This window comes from Panthera onca, chromosome A1, assembly GCF_046562875.1.
Source record: "Panthera onca isolate mPanOnc1 chromosome A1, mPanOnc1 haplotype 2, whole genome shotgun sequence".
Classification (NCBI taxonomy): domain Eukaryota; kingdom Metazoa; phylum Chordata; class Mammalia; order Carnivora; family Felidae; genus Panthera; species Panthera onca.
The window spans coordinates 211,309,705-211,330,251 of record NC_138339.1 but is presented as its reverse complement, the minus strand read 5'-3'; the positions used below and the strand labels follow the sequence as shown (position 1 = coordinate 211,330,251).

Genomic DNA, 20,547 nt, shown 5'->3' with positions numbered 1-20,547 from the left:
GAGACCCAGAGACCCAGAGGAAATTGGATTTTAATAAATTTATTGTCACGATTCTTCCATTTGCGACAGAAAATTTACTTTAAAAGACCATAGGAGAAACCTTATTAATGTAAAAATGTAGATGTTAAAATTTTGGAGGCAATTGTGATCTTATGTTTTAAGTACTAGTTAATTTGTTGAGAAATAATTTAATCCTTAGTTCTGGTGTGGAACATGGAAGTAGTAATTTTGGGTTTTTTTTTTTTTAATGAGACTTTAAATAAAATACCTTAAGTAATTATTTCAAAGTAGTTTGAAAAGTTCTAGAGGACATAACAACAAGACATGTACATTTTTTTTTTTTTTTTTTATTGTAATATAGGACTGGTGGTTGTAATAGTTGCTTAATTAGTATTTGTAATCCAGGGCTGTTTTCTAAGTGGATGGAAAGATGTTAGTAGTCCCATAATCATACATCACTTCAGTGCAAAGCACGTGATTCTGAGGAAGTCCCTTCACTTCTCTAGATCTAGATTGCATCATCTGTTGAATGAAGGGATTAAACTGAATAATTTCAAACTGGCTTTCACTTAGTTTATGTTCAGTGATGTTCAAATTACTGTTTCTAGAATGTGAAGAAGATCCAAGAGGCATTGAGAAAAGGATCTAAGTTAATTCTAGTCTCCCTGCCCTGCCTCCCCTCCCACTGCAGGGTGGGGGAGATGCTAGGGGTTCTTGGGACTTTATAATTTACTTCGTTTTAAACAGGTTATGTAGGAATTTAATTAAGACATGATGTGAGAGAGATGCTGTGTTAGACTCACTATACTGGCAAAAATATTTTGAGGACCTGCAGGTTTAAAATATGCCCAGTAAGTTGATTTAGATACTGAAAAAAGCCTAATCCCAAATATTTCACATTAATTGGCCAATTATAATGTATCATACTTTTAATCTAGAAACATAGTTACTACAGGTAATAAAATTGATTCTTACTTTTGACAGGGAATTATAATTTTTTTGCTGTTTGTATTGTCTATTGAGGTGACAGATCTAAAAATTTATAAATAACCTATAAAAGAGAATTTGGATTGAGGTGCCTTAAAATCCAGATGAGCTTTGGTTAGGAAGGGAAAAAGTTTGAGGGAGAGGATTGCTTGGTCCCAATTAAAAATGTATTAATAGTTACATGGAAAATTACTCATGAGAAACTGAATCATTGATCTAGATGGTCAGTCTCCTCTTTTACCTACCAAAAAAATTTTGATGCAGTGGGGCTTTCTTATTTATTTCCAATATGTATGGGTGATACCTCTGGATCTGGAACTGGAAAATTTCTTCCCAAGACCATCTTGGTGCCATAGGCTATGCAACTACTGAGAAGAAGGAGTAGAAAAGAGAGAAGACGGAGCATCAGAGGCCTAATTAGGCCAATAAAATCATTCAAGAGCTTTCTTACACATTTTTAGCTTATGAGTTTCTAAATAGAAATGAACAAAAACTACCTCACCCCCAAATTATGAAATACTCTGTTTATATTTTCTTCTGTTTTATGTGTTTAACTCCCCAGTACATATGGAATATATTTTTTTAATAGAATGTGAGGTATAGGGATCTGACAACTATTTCCTCCCACGAGTAAGGATGTTGACCCTTCAGATTTATTGAATATTTTATGATTTCCACACTAAGAGTGCCACCTCTCTTATATACTAAATTACCACATAATACTTTAGTTTTGAACTTTCTGGTGTATTTTATTATTTTATTCCATTTAACTGTTCTGTATTATGCCAATACCACATTACTTTCATTAGTATCATTTTATAGATTTGACATCTGATAAGATATTCCCCCTCCCCTGCCTAAAAATATTGGTACAGAGTTTTGAATGAATTTTAGAATTAACTCCTTAAGTTACATAAAACTTTGTTGGGATTGTAACTTTTCAAAGTTATACAATATTTGTATCTTTTATTTTTCAAAAAAAAAATTTTTTTGTAATGTTTATTCTTGAGAGAGAGACAGACAAAGACAAAGTGTGAGTGGGGGAGGGTCAAAGAGAGAGGGAGACACAGAATCTGAAGCAGGCTCCAGGCTCTGAGCTGTCAGCATAGAGCCTGACGCGGTGCTCAAAGTCACAAACTGTGAGATCATGACCTGAGCTGGTCAGACGCTTAACCGACTGAGCCACCCAGGTGCCCCAAATATTTGTATCTTTTAAAACAATTATTTTATGATCCTATATTGGTTTGGTTGATTCTTTATAAAATCACTGTTTGAAGGCATCAGATTAGAAGACATTTCCTGTTTTGAGTTATGGTCTGTGGTTATAAATGTCATCTAAAGCAACTGACACCGTTAATGTCTGGTTGCCACCACCTTGATCATTTTCCCTTGTATCATACTCTTTTCACAATTGCTTGGGGGGCTGGTAATGTTGGAAAGGAAACACTAACATTATTGGTTCTGACAAGCCACTTTTAAAAGTCTTTTCTTGCTATCTGTTCCAAACCGTGAATATTTGTAGCAGAGAATGAAGCACTTCTGTGGGAGAGCAACACCATCAGTGCTGAATTGCAGTATGTACTTTTATTTGGAGGTGCCTTGATTTGACCTTATTAAACAGGTGTGTTTGCCTGGGGAATTTATGAGAATAAGAAGAAATCTGAAGGTTGTGGATACAAGTTTCTAAAGAGAAAAACTTGACTTATAGGCTCAAATAATCCAGAAGTTAATTTAATGAAAAACAGCTGGTAGTTTAATGCATTTTATAATTTTGACATGTCATTACATTTTATACTTTTTCAGTTGTTGGTTCTAAAAGTAGAACCTAGTAAATCATAGTTATTTATACTTAACAGACTTAGCTCACTAGGGAGAAGCTTGGTGACATGCATGGGAAAGTGAAACAAATATTTTTGTAGAATCCTATCACAATGTAAGAAGGTGGTCTTACAACATTCCTTCTTTGGGTATAAATTGGTTTGCTCTGAATATTGATTCCTTGACGCTAAATGATAAAAAGTGCCTTGCTGCCTTTTTAACAAGATACCCAGTAATTCTCCATGCAGTGTTTGAGAAACACAGCATTGCAACTTTGGGAAACCTTCACTGTGAAAGTTACATTAGAACTGGATCTTGTAGAAAGATCCAGTTTATCTAACAAATGAATGAGCAGAAGTGTTCTGGAACAATAGAAAGTACTGAAACTTTTAACGGATTCCTTGACTACATAATCAGTCTAACCACCTTAACCTATGGTTAGAAGCTTTTCATAGTGTAACTGTTTCATGTTTTTTTGTTTCTTATACTATGTTAATTTTGTCAGCCTACTGTATAATGTCCAGTGCTTTCCTGCTTGATCTCCCACATTCATACCTGCTGCCTATTGAAGTTCTAATCTCTTTCAAAATCTTAGGACAAAACCTACTTATTCTAGAAATTTATCCTAAAATTATTCCTTCAGGAATTAACAAATTTTATCCTGTCATTTCTATATCACTTACTGTCATTATTCAACTATTTGCCACATTACATTTTCATATGTACATTATCACATCAGAAGACTTTTGAATGAGAGGTAATGTTCCCCAAACTCTCTTGACTACAGTATATATATTTTCTAGGACCCTATTTATCCACATTCCCAGTGCATGGGCAGTTTTGCCTCAATTCCACCACAATTGTAAGACCAGAAAGAAATACTCATGGAGTCTTTCTTCTGTTATGTATTTAGAACTGTTCTGTTGTATGTGTTTAGTCAACACCATGTCAAATAACTTTCAAAACTTATCACTGAAATTATAAATAAGTAAATATCCATACAGAGTTTTTCTATTTATTTATTTACTTATTTATTCAGAGCATGAACAGGGGAGAGGAGCAGAGGGAGAGAGAGAGAAGGAATCTTAACCATGCTCCACACTTAGTGAAGAGCCTGATGCAGAACTCAATCTCATAATCCTGGGATCATTACCTGAGCCCAAATCAGGAATCAGACACTCAACCGACTAAGCCACTCAGTTGCCCCCATATAGATTTTTCTGTTTCTCAGGAGACTCCTTCAAGTTACAAAGGGAGTTTTTGACATGTATCTTTTTAAATTTATTTAAAAATTTTTTTTTAGTTTTTTTTTAAATGTTTATTTTTGAGACAGAAACAGAGTGTGAGCGGGGGAGGGGTAGAGAGAGAGAGAGGGAGACAGAGAATCAGAAGCAGACTCCAGGCTCTAAGCTGTCAGCACAGAGCCTGATGTGGGGCTCGAACTCCCAAACCGTGAGATCATGACCTGAACCTAAGTCAGATGCTTAACCGACGGAGCCACCCAGGCAGTCCCTCCAACTCCCCCCCCCCCCCCCAATTTTTTTAATGTTTATTCATTTTTGAAAGAGACACAGCATGGACGGGGGAGGGGCAGAGAGGGAGACACAGAATCCAAAGCAGGCTCCAGGCTCTAGGCTCTGAGGTGTCAGCACAGAGCCCAGAGTTAGAGGCCCAGCTCATGAACTGTGAGATCATGACTTGAGCTAAAGTTAGATGCGTAACCTACTGAGCTACCTAGGCGCCCCATTGACATGGTTGTATCTTGAGAATGAGGTTGTATTTTGTAGAGAATATAGATCACACCAACGGGCCATTTTTAAGGAATTGTGTTAGGAAAAATTCTGTTAGGTCAGGGATTAAGTGTACCTTAAAATTAAAATAGAAGGGATGAGTTGACGTGTTCTATATGTAACTTATTCAGCACCAGCACCAGGAGGACAAGAAGTTGGGATGGTGATAACTAACCTGTACGTGGACATAAGGAATTTTGTTATTTACATGTAATTCCAGGGTATATAGATCAATCTACCTGTTCTTGTGGCCTTCTTTTGTAGTCTTGGCAGATCAGACTTATCAGATCCATTAAAAGCTTAACCTTCTGTACAACTAACATACCAGAGGTTGCTTGTTTCTTTTGTGTACATTTGGAACCCTCATCAAAGGAGTTCTGCCACAGAGCCCATAGTATAAGTCTGCTTACATTTTGGAAAGTCTGACTTTGAATCACCCTGAGGCACTCTTCAGGTTATGTGAAGGGACAAACCTTCCTATGATCTAGTGTTTGGCCAGGCTTATCTCCCTGCCAACTATTAGTGAGGAAGCTGATGGTTATTATGAAGGAGAAGTAGGTGAGGGCAGTAGGAAATTATTACACTCTTTCGCAATTTTCCCTTAACTGTCCCCCCAGTGATTTCATCAGGCTCCATGACAAGGTCTTTAAAATGAATATGGATGAGTGGCCCGAGCCTGAGTCCTGGCCTCTCATGCTCCTCCTCAAATAGCATGAACTTCACCACCCATTCCGACTTCTTCTCCAACTATTGGTCCCAGGGCTCCATGCTGTCGCCCAACCACTTGGTCCTGCCAGTCAGCATTGCGGATGCCAGAGTCTATGCAGGCACCTGGGGCTCAGCCTCTCAGATCTCTGTGTTCTGCTCCACCAGCTAATAGGGTGGTGGGGGGCCCAGGCCTGGCCACCAGGATAGCTAGGGGTCTGGCAGGCATAGGGGGCATCCTCAGGAAGAAGGAGACCATGCAAGACCTGAGTGACCACCTGGCCTCCTGCCCGGAGGAGGTGAGGAGCCTCAAGGCTGATAATCAGTGATTGGAGTTCAAAATCTGGGAACACCTGGAGAGGAAGGGACCCCAGGTCAGAGACGGGGGGCAATACTTTTAAGAGCATTTTGCTGAGGGCTCAGATCTTTGCAAAATCTATGGACAGTGCCTGCATCATTCTGCATATTGACAGTGCACATCTTGTTGCTGGCGACTTCAGAGTCCATATGAGATGGAGCTGGCCATGTGCCATTCTGTGGAGAATGCTCTCCCTGAGCTGCACAGAATCATTGATGACAGCAGTGTCACTTGACTGAAGCTGGAGGTAAGAGATCAAGGCTCTCAAGGAGCTGTTCCTCATGAAAAAGAAACCATGAGGAGGAAGTAAGGGGTCCAAAAAACCAAATTGTCAACTCTGAGTTGACCGTGGAGTCGGATGCCCCCAAATCTCAGGACCTCAGCAAGATCATGGCAGGCATCCAAGCCCTATGACGAGCTGGCTCAGAAGAACCAAGAGGACCTGGACAAGTACTGGTTCCAGCAGATTGAGGAGAGCCCCCACAGTGGCCACCTCATAGACCACTGAGATAGGAACAGCTGAGATGACCCTCCCAGAGCTGAGTACTTGGAGATCAACCTGGACTTGATGAGAAACCTGAAGGCCAGCTTGGAGAATAGCCTGGGGGAGGTGGAGGCCCACTACATGATGCAGATGGAGCAACTCAGTGGGGTCCTGCTGCACCGGGAGTCAGAGCTGTCACAGACCTGGACAGAGGGGCAGCACCAGACCTAGGAGCATGAGGCCTTGCTGAGTATCAAGGTCAAGCTGGAGGCTGAGATCACCGCCTACCATCACCTGCTGGAAGACGGGGAGGATTTCAGTCTCGGTGACACCCTGGACAGCAGTAGCTCCTTGCACATTGTCCAAAAGACGACCACACGCAGGATTATGGATGGCAGAGTGGTGTCTGAGACCAATGACACCGAAGTTCTGAGGTGTTGAGGCAGCAGAATAGAAGCAGGTTACCCTTTGGGGAGCAGGAGGCCAATTAAAAGAGATGAAAAATGAATATGGGTGAGGTCGTCGCATAGGATAGGATATGGACTAGAAGAGTTCCAGAAACATCCAGTGATAAACTTTAGTAATTAGTGTTTACTGACCATTTTGTCCTGTGCATTGTGTTATGTACTTTACAGGGATTATCCTATTTGACAATCTTATGAAGTAGGTACTTTAATTCCTACTATCCAGAAGAGTCAATTGAGGCTTAGAGAGGGGAAGCAACTGACTTGGAATGATAAAACTGGGAACTGTCACCCAGCTTGTGCCTTGAATAATGTCAGCCACCAATGCATGCAAGTAGTTAAAAAGTGGTTTTAAATGTGGAAGAATTATACTTTGCATTTATGATTTTAGCAAAAAGAAAATGTTATGTATTCTAGTTAATCTGTTAATGTAATTGAGGTTGATAGTCTTTGTGACCTGATAGACCTGAGTACTACCTTTAAAAAAAAAAAAAATGGCAGCTTTATTGAGATGTAATTTACATACCGTACAATTCACCTATTTAAACTGTGCAATTCAACGATTTTTACTATGTAAACAGAGTTTTGCATCCATCACCATAATCAATATTGGAACATTTTTGTTATCCCAAAAAGAAACCTGTACCCATTAGCAGTCATGTCCCATTCTCCCGGATTCCCACACTGTGGCAGCCACTAGTCTACTTTTTGTCTCTATAGATTTGCCTGTCGTGGGACATTTTGTATACATTGAATGTGGTATGCCCAAGAGACCATGCAGTATGTAGTCTCTTGTGACTGACTACTTAAACAATGTTTCCAAGGTTCACCCATGTTGTAGCATGTATCAGTACTTCATTCTTTTTATTGCTAAATAATATTCCATTGTCTGGGTATATCACTTTGTACTTATCCATTCTGTGTATTTTTCAAAAAAAATGTTTTTTTTTTTTTTTTTTTAAATGAAGTTCGTGTTGGTCAGTTTTTTTGTTGGGGGTAGAATTGGCCATCTCCCTTCTCCCAGAAAGTGCTCAGTCACCTAGAGCAGCCTTGCTGGGTGAATAAGGAAATTAGTACCTCTTTGATGTAGCTCAGTTTAGCCACATGATCTTGAAAATTTTGCCTCCTTTCGTTTTACTTAGCATGTAACACATAAAGGGAAGGATAAGTCATTATGTGAACAGATAGGGTTACTGGCCTTTTTTTTGCCCCCTAAGCCAAAGTCACTTTCAACATTATTTTGAGAATAATGATGAAGATAATGTCCTTTGATTTACTAAAGTAAAAAGAAAACCGGTCATGAATGATTTGTTAGAGTGTGAATTTAACAAAGTGATGTCCTTAAATAATGTTCATAAATCTGATATGCTGAATGTTAAAGATGTTAGAATATGGGCAGAGTTTTTGGGTTTTGTTTTGTTTTGTTTTTGATACAGTAACCAAAATTCTCAGTATTAGGGCAGTTCTATCTTTTTGGAAAGAAGAATTATGTTGTAATGACTAGTAATACATTTGTGAGCTTACCTGTTTCATCTGTTCTCACCTATTGAGACATTGAGAAAAAGAGCATTGAGCATGTGAGGAGGGATCCGGGAATTGACCTGGAGTTGTAGGGATTGGAGTGTGAGGAAAGAATTTTCCTCTCCTGAAAGGTGATATTTTAGGTGACAATTTAAAGATTTGTTATATTTTTATGGTTTTGTTTGACTCTGCACTTCTCTCATTCCACTGTATTTTCTGGTATGGAAAAAAACAAAGAGTATTTAGGAAAAACTGCGATTTACCTTTAGGAAAGCAACTACAGGGAAGCTCAAGTAACTGGCACTTCCTCTCCCCTCCCCTGCCCCAACGCGTGAGTACATTCAGAAATAATTTGGTATTGAAGATTTACCTGGGAAATGATTTATTGAAAAGTGACTCGTTTATGTGCATTAAGATCAACTGCCTGCACCTTCAGTATTATATTGAATTCTGCAGATTGGTAATTCTTGTCAGTTACGAATCTGTGACATGTAGCAGAGTATCAGCCTGGGAACCAGGAGCCACCACTTACTAGACGAGTGACTTCAGACAAGTTTTTAAATTTCTCTGAGCTTTGATTTCCTTCACCAAAAGTGAAAGAATTACCTCCCAAGGTTATGAGTATTCAGTGTTTACGTAAAGTATTTAACAAAAGCCTAGTGGTCAATAAATGTGGCAGTTGCTGTTGTGAATGACCTGAATTAAATTAAAAAAAAGCGTTAAAAGTTTGTGTGTACCACTGCATACTCTGTTAATTGTTTGGGATAAATTAGGTAATGAAGTCAATTTTTATAATTTGAATACCATTTAGACAAATTCATTCAGCTTTTTTTCCCCCCTTATTTTTTCTTTGCTGGCTTAGTTCTAGAATAAGCCAACAAATTTATCACTCAGGATTTGAAAAATCTGGCAGATTAATTCTGTGGGGGAGCACTGTCCTTTAACATTAAAGCATGTTAAGTTTCTCTGAATATAGTTTGACTGGGAGTTGTTCAGTTTTTTTGGAGTGACTCTAATTTCTTTTATTGCCTACGATTGGCTAGTGTCACTTTTCCATTCTGGAAAAGGCTTTGTAGCTAAACTGTCTGTATTCAGGAAATGATTCATACATATTTGTATAAGATTCTTGTCTAAGTCCCATCTTTTAGAAGTAGGAATTGCCTCCTTAATTATGATTTTAAATTTTTTGAGTTATGTAGAATCTGCATGGTTAAAACCTCAATCTGATGGTGACCGCTAAGGTATTATCTAGTTGGCTTGTAACTAAACATTTAAACCTGGTTAAAATTTAGCATACTTCCCAAAATTTACGTTTCTCCCACCCCCACATACCCTTAACCTACCAATGTATTGAACTTTTAAAGTGAGCACTCTAATAGGAAAACCAAGTTTGTTTTCAGTGACCATTTTACTTTTCGAGATGCATGGCCAAGTAAGTTGTAATTTATCCTGGCTGAGAAAGGGAAAAATCTGGGCAAAGACTAAAGGTAGCCAATAGTCACAAAAGACCTAAACTGGGATTAGAGTTAGCCAAATCAACTCCACAGGGATTTACAGTAGAATTTTGAACATTATCTAATAGGGGAATTCTGGAGAAAAGACCATTTTACTTAGACCTCACTATTTTTTATGGTGCCGTGGAAGAGAGAAGCTAAGCTTCTTCAGAAACACTCATCTCTGCTGGGGCCAACAGAAATAAAACATACATACATATATATAAGCTTTAACTGAGATGAAACTTTTGTTAGACCATAATCTACTTATCGGATCCTGTACTCTTAGAGTCTATCCTAATGGTTAATCTTGTGGACTTGGGAGTTAGATTGTCTGGATTCAGGTTTCAGTTCTGCCTCTTCCTAGCTGGTTGCCCGATGTCAATGAAACTGCATAGTGTTGTGGGGATTGACAGGGATAAGCCATATAAAGTACTTAACGTAGTAGCTGCCACCACGTTAGGAATACCACTTAATTTTAATTTTATTCTGTTATATTGATCATTTTATTGAACTCTCGAAGACAAACTGGAAGAGAACTTTTTACATAGCACTGTAGTGAGTTTCTTTTTAATCAGATTAAGAAAGCGCTTTGCTTATGTTAATTTTCAGAGATTTGAATATTTTTTCTCTTATACCAAGCCACTGGCTACAGTATAATATCTGCATCATGATGTTTATAAAAAATCTACAATCTATAAAAACCTAGGGTATTGAAGAAAGAGAGCCATTGGGAAGTGAAGGGACTGACAGAAGCCTATATATTCAATTGTGTGCCCTGCTGCTGCTTTGCAAGTTGATTTCCATGCCAGAAATATACTGCCTGCTCTAGTCTTGAGTGAAGTGTAAAAATATTTCCTAACATTTTGTGGAGCACTTTATAGTTTACAGTGTCTATTTCATATACACTTTGATTCCCACAAATGATTCTGTGACAGAGTTAATATTTCTCTCCATTTCCTATTGTATTCTCTCACATTTATTACTGGATAGCTAGAATAACTATATTAGAATCTTACAATAGATTCCTAGGGCAGAGTTGCAAAGGCACTCAGGGCACTGTTCAAAATTACCTAGCCTATTTACTAAAGATATCTGGATCCCAGTTCTGATTTAATAACATTGTTTTAGAGTATCAGTGGGTAATTGGTCTTATTAGCTGTTTATTGACTCACCAATTTTGACAGTACTTGGTTTCTTTATATTTCTGTTAAGACATAATGCAGAACAAATGTCCTTGAAGATATGTGTGTGTGTGTGTGTGTGTGTGTGTGTGTGTATACAATGGAAACACAATGGAATATTACTCAACCATCAGAAAAAAAGAAATCTTGCCATTTGCAATGACATAGGTGGAACTAGAGTGTATGATGCTAAGTGAAATAAGTCAGTCTGAGAAAGACAAATACAATATGATTTCACACATGTACAACTTAAGAAACAAAACAGATGAACATATGGGAAGGGGGTGGGGAACAGAGAGAAACAAACCATAAGAGACTCTTAATGATAGAGAACAAACAGGGTTGATGGAGGCAGGTGGGTGGGGGATGGGCTGGATAGGTGATGGCGATTAAGGAGGGCACTTGTGATGAATCACTGAATTCTCCTGAAACCAATATGAAACTATATGTTAAGTAATTAGAATTTAAATAAAAATTTGAAAAAGAAAAAACACAGAACTGTATGGGGATTTGATGTATCATTTAAGCTAGTGCATTGAAGTATTTCTAAGTTTTTAGAAAGGTAGTAATGAATATTTGGTGTTTTGTTTAAAATGAAAATGCACTAGAAACAATGAAAAAAAAGCCCTGAGGAAATTGCCAGGGAATAATTGCCACATGCATAAAACTGGTAGTCCCAAAGAGTTTCATGGGTAAGTTATTTTAAACTTTAATGAATCATTTAAACAGTTTCAGTTCAGAGAGAGAAGTTTCCTAAGTCATTTTTACAAAGTCAACATAACACTGATACCAAAACCTGGGGGAATGTGTGCACATACACATTAGTAGGCTAATCCCAAAATGGATACATATTTTAATATAATAGCTAATATTTATTGTCTCTTACATTTGCTGGGTCCTGTGGGCAATATGCATTTTTTCCTTTTTAATTGATCTTATTAAATTACATAATATTGGTTAAAAAAACAGAATTCTTACAAGTTTATCCAAAGGTTACTCCTAAAAGATGGAATATTATCTCCATGTGAGGTTCCTTTATTCTGTGAGGCTTGATAATTAATCACACACTTTTCTTTACATACTTGAGGAGGTAGGGTCCACAGTGGTGTCTAAAAAGCCATCTGAGGGGCGCCTGGGTGGCGCAGTCGGTTAAGCGTCCGACTTCAGCCAGGTCACGATCTCGCGGTCCGTGAGTTCGAGCCCCGCGTCAGGCTCTGGGCTGATGGCTCGGAGCCTGGAGCCTGTTTCCGATTCTGTGTCTCCCTCTCTCTCTGCCCCTCCCCCGTTCATGCTCTGTCTCTCTCTGTCCCAAAAATAAATAAAAAACGTTGAAAAAAAAAATTAAAAAAAAAAATAAAAAGCCATCTGAGATTTTTATTTTTGTTTTTTTAAGTTTATTTATTTAAGTAATCTCTACACCCAACATAGGGTTCAAACTCACAGCCCTGAGATCAAGAGTCACTTGTTTTTCCAACTGAGCCTCCAGCCAGGCACCTCACCATCTGAGATTTTTTTGAAATGAGACTCTTGAGCTTCAGCTAAAACACTGTATCTATAATTTATAAAAGAAAGACAAGTGGTTCTCCAGACTAGAAAGTCCAGATCAATAAACCTGTTTCTCTAGATTTTCTTTAAAAAATAACGTTTTTGTTCCTTCAACTTCCAGAGAGTCTATTTTGAATGATTTACTTTTCAACTGGTTTTTGGTTGTGTCACACTTGGATGCAGTTGACTTAAAAATGTTTTACTTCTTGCTTTTTCTTCTAATTATTTTATTTTTAGTCATTCTGACTAGTGCAGGATATTTTCTCTAGAGGATGTGTCAACACAAAATGAACAAAATTTCTTTTAGAATTTCTAAAAGAAAGGAGGAGAGTAAGTATTATTCGAGCCCAAGTTAGGACAGCTGCCTGGGATACACAGTCTTCACAAAGCAGAGAGTGCTCTCACATATTTTCTTTCGATCCTCAGCATAATAACCCTGTATGGTGTGGTAACTATTGTTATCCTTATTTTATGAATAAGGAAATCCCCTGTAAAGAGAAATCTCCTAGAGGTTGAATGAGGAAATGAATGTTGCCCAGAAACACCACTGTAGAATGTGACAGTGCCTGCATTGGAATTGAGTCTTTTTGATTGAGAAAGCCCAAACTCTTAACTATAAGAGAGAAAAAGAACCCTGAAGGAAAAAGAGAATCTGGAAGAATATTAAGTAAAACCTCTTTTATAGCGATTATAAATAAGTAAAATTTTCACATTCTCCCAAATACATTTGCATACAAAAAATTTTAAACACTAGATTCATGTACTACACTCTAGTAAGGAAAACTATATTTAGACCAACGTGTTGGGCAGTGTGTACTATAGGTACATAAATTTTTCTGCCTGTTTGCTAAAACTCTTTTTCATTTTCTTTTAAAATAAAGACGGATAAGCTCGTGTAATGGGGAGCTTGAGTTAATCAACAGAAGTATTCTTATTTGCAGATAATGAAGCTGTTTTAATGACAGGGTTTTTGAAGTGTGCAGAGAATTTGGCTGTGAAGAAGCCTTCACAGGACTTTATGCTGAGCCTTGGAGATGTATTGCACAATTCTGGCTTGTTTTATGTAATAGATCAATTCCTAAAATCAATTCAAAATGTATTGGTAACAGTGGTAGTTATTAGGGAGGGGAACTATATGGAAAAGGGACAATACTTTAAACTCTTGGAATACAATGTGTTCATGTATTAATCTATTCCCCAAAATACATCTTTTTAAAAATCTATTAAGTTTTTTATTTTTATTTAAGTTTTTATTTATTTTTAGGAGAGAAAGAGAGCACAAGCAGGGGAGTGGCAGAGAGAGAGAGACAGGGAAACACAGAATCTGAAGCAGGGTCCAGGCTCTGAGCCATCAGTGCAGAGCCTGATGCAGAGCTCAAACTCACTAACCATAAGATCATGCATGATGTGAGCTGAAGTCGGATAGCTAACTGACTGAGCTGCCCAGGCACCCCAAAAATCTATTAATTTTTTTTAAATGCACCATGGGAACTTGTTTAAAGGATTTTTAATTTAAATTCATTTTGTTCACCACTCACCCTAATTATATCTATCTAGATATGCCATGTCTAGAGGTTTCCTTTAATTTTATGGTTTATAAAAGGGAATAAAATATCGCCATAGTGTTTGTCTGATCTGGTTCAAGTCTCCTCTCCCTGCAAATGCTCTGCCTTACCTCTGTCTCAAAGTAATGGTCAGAGAGAACTGGAGACATTTTAAAGTTCTATTTCTTCTATCAGATTGACCTCTGCTTTTTAGACTTTTTATTGAAGTGTTACATAAACACAAAATATGCACAAATCGTTAAATGTATAGTTTGATAAATTGTCACAAAGTAAACATGTATGTTTCAGCTTTTGCTTTACCTTGAAGCTTAAATGGTTGTTGCTGAGATGAGATGGTTGTGTTCACTACTTTTCTGGTTGCATTCATTGCTTTTCTGAAAGGACTATTCTTATTCAAATAGAACAAAAACAAAAAACCATGCCTGTTAATGTAAGATTATAGTAAGCCAAGTTTTCCCCCCAAGTTTTATTGAGATGTAATTTATATATAACATGTTTAAGTGTACAATGTGATGATTTGATATACGTATATAAGTTAGCCAAGTTTTAAGAGTGTTTATTTCTATCTAAATCCAGTATTGAAGTACTTAATCATCCAGTTATTTTGTTGAACGGTTACTCTGTGCCATGCAGTATAACAAATGATATATTTACATGTTCTTGAATTCTTACAACAACTCTAGAAGTTATTCTCATTTTTGATACACACGAAAACTAAAACTAGAGAGGCTGAAAATTTTGATGGAGTTCAAACACCCAGGGTATGGTACAGTTTGGCCTTAAATAGGATCATTCTAACTCTAGAGCTTGAGCACTTACTGTTGCATCCTATTTTCACGAGGTGTGTTTCTAGTGCATTTGCTGCATGGCAAATATTGTCTGATTGTGTCCTGATAGACTGAGGTATTGGGTTTTTGTTTTTGTGTTTTGGTTTTTTAAATCATAGGTGAAGGAAATACTTTCAAAGCTGTGGCTTCATAGGATGAGGCTTTGGGGCAGCATTCTGGTTGAAAGAGAAGGCACAGGAGTGTGTCTTAAAGATGTGTTTTCATGGCAAATGAACTGTGTTTGTGTGTTTATTGGAGTGGCCTCCGAGTGAGGAAGCTGTTGAAGATTACTGCTCGAGTGAGGCCCACCCCACTCTTGGTTTTGGCTTGTTTTGAGGCAAAGTGATAGTAAAAACTACTTGAAAATGTGCTCATTTTGCACCTATCTTAAAAACGAGTATGTACATTGGGGAAGTTTTGAAAGACTGTTTTTAACTTGCTTTTCTTTCAGGAAAACATTTGATAGCTGTTTCATTTTAAGCTGTTTCATAGAGGATCTGGGCAGGATGTTTCACAACAACCTCGTACCAGATTGAGCTCTGCTGTCAGGGAAGCTTGGCAAACAAGTTATTTGAAAGTTCTTTTGTCTTTTTGTATTCAAAGACTTGTTGAATTAGCTTTACTTCATATGGTTGGAATAATGGTCCATACTTTCTTAAATATCCTCCTAGGGCCTTGGGTTGTGGTATATTGAGGGAAAAGCAAGCCTGGTGAGAGTAACATTGCTGTTTACAGATTGGTCACTTCCCTCCTCTTTTCAACTTGATGGTATTGCTACATATGTCATCAGCCACAACAAATGGCAAGTCCATAGTGGACAGTGTTGAAATTTGGGGAACTCTCCTTCCTGCCAAAAGTTGGTTTGATTTTTATTATGGATGCTAAAAAATTGGTTGAAGTTTCGCTTTCAACACATGTGTTTAATTTACCTGAAATTAATAGAAAGGAAAACTGGTATGTATTTTTCATTCCAGAGTTGTTAAGACACTCAATAAAGTCACACAACAGTTGAAAGCTTATCAGTGCAGTTTAATTTGCTCATAGAAACTGAGGCTTTGAAAACTCTGATCTTTGACAGAGTGTAATAATCCCAAGAAGTCTTCCATCTCTCTTCCCACCCATCGTTTTGTGATTTGTTTTGGTTCTGTTACAAAAACAAATGGGAAAATAATCTGCAAGTGCCAAAACATGTCATAATAAAGTAATATAACTTTGTTGTTTTGGATTACTAGTATGTCAGACATTGGCGTAAATCAAGTTGACTCAGGTTAGGGGATGCAGTTTTGAATTTTGTAATTCTTTAGAGCAGTGTTCTAAACCCTGCATGCACATTAGAACCACACAAGGAAATTTAATAACATGCCCTGGTCACATCCCCAGATGTTCTGATTTGTTTGCTCCCACGTAGGGTCAGGTATTGATATTTTTAGGTGTTTCCCAGTGAATATCGGTGTTGATATCCACTGGTAGAGTTGACTGAGGTTCCCTGATTCAGTTAAAGGGACTGAAGAGTAGATGATTAATTATTTAAACAAAGAGAGGTTTTAGGGATACTTGGAGATTTGTTTTTTTTTAAGTAGGCAGCCAAATGAAACATATTTTTGTTAGGACATCAACAAAGTGTTGACACCTTAATTTCTTAAAAGGAGGTAACAGAGCTTATTGCTGACTGTTAGGAATGTGGCCATTTTATGAAGAGCTCTGACCTTCCTGAGGTTCTTCTTCTTCTTCTTCTTTTTTTTTTTTTTTTTTACATTTATTTATCTTTGAGAAACAGAGTGAAACAAAGCGTGAGCGGCGGAGGGGCAGAGAGAGAAGGAGACACAGAATCTGAAGCAGGCTCCAGGCTCTGAGCAAGCAGTCAGCACAGAGCCTGATGCAGGGCTGGAACCCACAAACTGTGAGATCATGACCTGAGCCGAAGTCGGAGGCTCAACCGACTGAGCCACCCAGGTGCCCCTGAGGTTCTTCTTTAAATAAATCTTGGGAAAGGGTCTGGTTGAAGTGATGTGGAAAAAACTAAGGTGCATAAGGTTTGGTGGTCTTCAGCACATAAGCTTGAAGAATAATGTCTAATCTCAATTTAGAATATATATAAGAATATATAATCTTAATTGCCATAAGCTAGAGAAGCTGTTTAGGGTAGAGGGAGCTAGCTGTCCTGTGATAGACTTAAAGCTAAATTAAATTGGGTCCTGTTAGGTGTTGAATTGCTCTCTTTACCCCATCTCCCCAAATTCATGTGTTGAAATGCTAACTCCTGATATCTCAGAATGTGATCTTGTTTGGGAACAGGGATGTTACAGATGTAATTAGTTAAGATGAAGTTATACTGGAGTAGAGTAGGCCCCTAATTCACTATGATCAGTGTCCTTACGAAAAGAGAGAATTTGGACACAGACACGTACAGGAGAGAACAGCATGTGAACATGAAGACAGTCATCTGTAAGCCAAGGAGACAGGCCTGTACAGATCCCGTCCCTCACAGACCTCAGGAGGAATAAGCCTGCCAACACCTTGATTTCGGATTTCCAGCCTCCAGAGCTGTGAGACAACAGATTTCTGTCTGTGGTCCTATGGTACCACCAGGTCTGTGGTAATTCCACAGACCCTAGCAACCTAATACAAGTCCCAGTATTGTATTCATCTTTAAAATTTAAATCTAGGAAAAGTCAACATTTGAAATTTTGCCACACCTTCATTTAAGAGGTTGGGAACCATTTCTCTATAAGGAATTTTTGAATGTGTAGTCATAAAATTTTTAGGTTCCTGGTAACTCAGACTTGAGTCAGTCGTTAGTCAAGCAGTGTAAAAGGCAGGAATTTATCATGAGCTCAGACCAGCAGCTAGTTTCTGGAGTGTGTATTACGTGGTAATCAAGGGGGAGATTCTCTCCAGTCACCTGAGAGGGAGTTCCTATATGTATTTTGTATATATAGATTCAGGCCTGTTACATGACATTTGGAGTTGGTCAGTTTGTTCTATATGAGTTAATAGCACACAGGGGAAATTAGAGAAGAACACTTTGAATATACATCTCCATTTCAGGGGACTAGAAAAGAATTGCCCATGCTTTTCAACTACCTTAGAGGAAGACAGCGTAGCTAAATTGGGAGGGATCCTGGGAAGTACCTGGCTGTGGCCCACGACAAAGTCCATAATAGACTCAGATTGGAGAGGCCCTGCAAAAGATGATATTGAAAGTCATACGTTAAACACAGCACAGCTCCTTAACTTTAGGATCCATGCCTTAATACATCTTAACAAAACAAAACCTGGAAGTGCCCTTAGAATCAGCTAGTGCTCCTCTTTCATTTAAAGTGAGGAAAATTTAAAGTCGGATGGAGAATGCCTGAGCTCTCATGGTTCATAGTGTTTCTTTTTCACATGTTGCTGCCTTCTAAATCACAGAACCATGTGTCCCTTTTCATTCTTAATTAAGCTTTTACTTCAAAGGAAACTAATTTCCTTGCTTTACTGTTGTGCTTAACACTCACTACCCCAAATTTCAGAAGCCAAGTATTTTTTGAATAGGCAGTAAAACTTTGGTTTCATTTGGGTGAGGACTGCTCCTGTGAATTGCCTTGACATGTCTCTGTCTCTGACTTCGTGGGTGACCTTGGGTAAGTTTCTTAATCTGATTCTTCCTCTGCCAATGGATGGAGGTGATAAGCCCTGTTCTTACCTGGTACAGAAAGCTGCTGCAGCATAAAATGAAATCATGTGAAAATTAAATCATTCATGGGCTCAGCCTCATTAGAAGACTAGGAGCTTAACTTGAGCTCTTAAGAGAGAAGAGATGTTTCAATGAGCAAATGTTCATGCTAGGTTGAATGTGCAGCATTCACCTCTTAAAAGGAAGGGAAAGCCAAATGACTATGCTTTGGCCATTTTATATACTTTCTCTCATGTGTCTGGGTTTTATGGTGCAATGTCTGAGTCTCCTACTTGGTGTTTTAAAACTTACGGAAAGCCAGTTACTTCTAACTTCCTCTTTTTTGAAATAGGAAGAAACATTTTGAAATAAAATGATCCAAATATGTTTTAGGGTTATTAGCCATAAATTTCAGAGCACAGTTAATATGGTTAGCACCTGTGATGTCTTAATTCTTAATGTTTATGATAGAAGTTAAATTCTTACGATAGAAGTAGCATTTAACCTCCATGGGCAGTGCTACAAACATGTTAATTTTAAAAGATTGAGGCTGGTAAGTTATAATGAAATCATAAATAATAATTTCAACACAGTAAATTTACTCAAGGAAAATTACAAAATACCTGACATTATTACATATTGGCAGGAACTTTTTCCTACATTTTTTTAAAATTAAAAAAAAATTTTTTTGAAACTTATTGTCAAATTGGTTTCCATACAACACCCAGTGCTCATCCCAAAAGGTGCCCTCCTCAATACCCTTCACCCACCCTCCCCTCCCTCCTACCCCCCATCAACCCTCAGTTTCCTACATTTTAAAAGATAATACTTGGGGGCGCCTCAGTGACTCAGTTGGTTAAGCGTCTGACTTCAGCTCAGGTCATGATCTCGTGGTTTGTGAGTTTGAGCTCCACATTGGGCTCTGCACACTGACAGTGCAGAGCCTGTTTGAGATTCTGTCTCTGCCCTTCCCCTGCTCATGCTTGTGTGCACACGCTCTCTCTCTCAAAATAAATAAATAAATAAACATTAAAAAACAGAAGAAGATAGTATTTTATGGGAATATGTTCAAGAAACAGGATATTTACGTGGTCTTGAGCTGTCTTCCCATAAGATACTTACTAATTATGCAAGGAAAAATAGTAACTTTATAGTTAGTTATCTGGTAGATACCATCTTAACTAAGTGATCAAAGTTAGTATCACTAGTAATAGGACAAATATGTACATATTTTGGACCTCTTAATGAGGACACAGCATTACTTCTTTGGTGTTTTTGCCAAAAATGCAAGTTAATATAATCATGAGAAAATACCATGCATATCCAAATTGGGATGGGGGAGACGTTTATAAAACAAATGGCCTGTACTCTTCAAAAGTGTCAAAATCATAAAAAGAGAAAGAAAAGCTGAAGAACTGATTCAGATTAAAGAAATTATTTGTATTAAAGGAGTTGCCATGGAGAAATACAATTATTTGCTGAATGAAATGTATGATCCTAGATTGGATCCTGAACTAGAATTTTTTTCCCATTTTTTTTTTTAAGTTTACTTATTTATTTTGAGAGAGAGAGAGACAGAGCACATGAGCTGAGGAGGTGCAGAGAAGGAGAGAAAGATAATCCGAAGCAGGTTCTGCACTGCCAGTGTAGAGCCGGATGTGGGGCTTGAACTCAACAAGCCATGAGATCATGACCTGAGCCGAAGTCAAGAGCTGTACGCTTAACTCAGCCACCCAGGTGCCCCTTTTTCGTGTGTGTGTGTGTGTGTGTGTGTGTGTGTGTTTTAAAGACGTTAAGTGGGGGGCACCCGGGTAGCTCAGTTGATTAAGCATCCAACTCTTGATTTCGGCTCAGGTCTTGATCTCACAGTTTGTGAGATCGAGTCCCGTGTTGGGCTCTGTGCTGACAGTATGGAGACTGCTTCAGATTCTCTCTCTGTTCCTCCCTGGTCACATGCTTGTGTGTGTACACTCTAAATAAATAAGTAAATAAATTTAAAAATAAATAACTAAAAGAATGTGAGACAATTGGGGAAATTTGAATAGGCTCTATAGATTAAATTTAGTACTATATTAGTGTTTTGATAATTGTACTCTGTATATAAGGTAATATTCATGTATCTGGAAATATATGTGAATTATCTCGGGTTAA

At 37.9% G+C, this 20,547-nt stretch overlaps 1 protein-coding gene and 1 pseudogene across 6 annotated transcripts in view; both read left to right on the top strand.

Annotated features, from left to right (window-relative positions):
* The window catches only part of ELF1 (E74 like ETS transcription factor 1), a 108,721-nt gene that overhangs the window by 56,910 nt on the left and 31,264 nt on the right, over nucleotides 1-20,547 (top strand). The window contains exon 1 of one of the 6 annotated variants that reach the window (XM_060637051.3): nucleotides 19,887-20,133. The exons of the other annotated variants lie outside the window; for them this stretch is intronic. The gene's annotated coding sequence lies outside the window, so the exon portion shown is untranslated. Of the gene's footprint in view, nucleotides 1-19,886; nucleotides 20,134-20,547 lie in introns of those variants that run through there. 6 annotated transcript variants of the gene reach the window in all.
* On the top strand, nucleotides 3-8,720 carry LOC132682020 (keratin, type I cytoskeletal 18 pseudogene; annotated as a pseudogene).